The 1,958-nt window shown below is 56.1% G+C and overlaps 1 non-coding gene across 1 annotated transcript; it reads right to left on the reverse strand.

Moving 5' to 3' along the window:
* Positions 1-1,575: 1,575 nt before the first annotated feature.
* LOC120657810 lies at positions 1,576-1,682 on the reverse strand. Its single transcript, XR_005668346.1, has one exon. It is a non-coding gene; the product is annotated as a small nucleolar RNA R71 (small nucleolar RNA).
* Between the last annotated feature and the right edge of the window lie 276 nt (positions 1,683-1,958).

Consider the following 1,958-nt stretch of genomic DNA (forward strand, 5'->3'; position numbering starts at 1 on the left):
CGCGCGGCTCGGGCGAAGCGGTACGCGATTTCTAATCCTGCGCGCCGATCTCAGATCGGACGGCCGAGGGCTGCTGGGCGTTCGGGCGGCGGCGCAACCGGTGGCGCGCGGCGGCGCTCTGCGGCAAGGTCGCCGGAGATGGCGAAAAGGGTGCTGCGGGGCTCAAATTGAGGCGCGGTTCAGCCCAGGAGGTTCATCACGCCATGCGTGATTCACCTGATGCAACATATGAGCACGGGGAGGCTCGGAGAGAGTTGCTCGGCAGCGAGGCGAGTCGGCGGCATACCGGTGACAAATTTCGCACGGGACAGGGACAGGCCGAGGCAAAAAGAGGCGCGGGGAGGTTCGTTACCGCGGCGCGAAGGTCCGGGGAGGCGTAGAGGAGGGAGAGTGGCGGTGCAGAGGTGGATCCGCGGCAGCACGGCGGCGTGGCGTCAAACAACGGAGCTCTTCCACGGGGCAGCGGGGCCGAGGTCGGAGGCTGCGTGCTCGGGGAAGCTTGTGGACTCCGGGCTGAGCTCCTCCTGCGGCTCGCGGTGGTGGAGGCGCCAGGGAGCACCGGGAATGCGGCGGCGCTGACCTCTGCTCCGAGCAACGGCACGACGGGGCGCTAGGGTTGGGAGCTGTGGATGGCGTTGGGGGTGCTGCGGCACAGAGATGGCGCAGCCGCGTTTAAAGGCGATGTGCCGAGGATTTCGGAGGTGGTTTATGGCAGGGAGTCGCCAGAGATCACGGCAATGATCTCGGCGCGGTCGTTGCTGGCGAGCTGAAGGAGGAAGGCAGCTCTGACAGGGTGGGGTCGTCGGGTCAGTGGCAGCGGGGAGAACGGCGCGCGCGGCCTGGGCTGCGAAGGAGACTGGACCGGACCGGGATGGGCTGGAGTGGGGCGTGGCGCTGGGCTGGGCACGGTCGCGGGTTGGGCTGAAGCGGAGCAGGCCGGGCGGAGCGCGGGCGAGTGGGCCGCGCGCAGGGTGACTGGGCAGCCGGGAAAGGAAAGGAGATGGGCCACGGGGGAGAAAAGGGAAACGGGTTGGGCCAAGCCGTTTCATGGGTTGGACTGGGCTGGGTTCGGGCTGGTTTCGGGTTTCTATTTTCTGGTTTTATTTTCTATTTCAAACACCACTTAAATCTATTTGAATTCAAACTAAAATTTGAATTCAACCACCCAAAGCACACAAGTAAATAAAATAAATGCTCCAGCATGAATGCAGCAACAAAGTTTTAATCTAGGAAAATTTTAATTAATTTAGGAACAAAAATTAGATTAAATGCAAGTCTAATCACCAAAAACCTTAGAAATTTAATTAAAACCAATTAAATTTATTATTAAAGCTGAAAATTTGAATTTGGGTGTTACAAATGAGGTTGCCAGCGCTCATCTCCAGCAGTTCCTGGAGCTCTGCGGTACTTTTGTTATCAAGGGTGTATCGCCAGATGCTATCCGTCTCCATCTGTTTCCGTTCTCTCTTGGGGAGAGCGAAGCAATGGTTTTATGCTAACAAGGCTGCTGTGGATACTTGGGACAAATGTGCCATGACATTCCTCTCGAAGTTCTTCCCGACGGGCAAAACCAATGCTCTTCGTGGTCAGATTTCGAACTTCTAGCAAGCGTCAAATGAGTCAATTCCGGAGGCTTGGGAGAGGCTTCAGGAGTACATTCTAGTGTGTCCGCACCATGGAATGGATAATTGGCTCATTCTACCGAACTTCTACAACGGGTTGACACAGTCATCCCGTGATCATGTAGATGCCGTTGCGGGTGGAGCTTTCTTCTCGCTAACCATTGTAAGAGCTACATCATTGATCGAGAAGATGGTTTCCAACCAAGGTTGGAGCGATTATCGCCTCCAACCACGCCAGCAAGGTATGCACTCCGTCAAGGAGACTGACATGATCACTATGAAGATTGATCTCCTCCTCAAGAAATTTGAGGATTATTCCCAAGATAAGGCTCAATT

The sequence above is a fragment of the Panicum virgatum genome, chromosome 1N, assembly GCF_016808335.1.
Source record: "Panicum virgatum strain AP13 chromosome 1N, P.virgatum_v5, whole genome shotgun sequence".
NCBI classification, from domain to species: Eukaryota; Viridiplantae; Streptophyta; class Magnoliopsida; order Poales; family Poaceae; genus Panicum; species Panicum virgatum.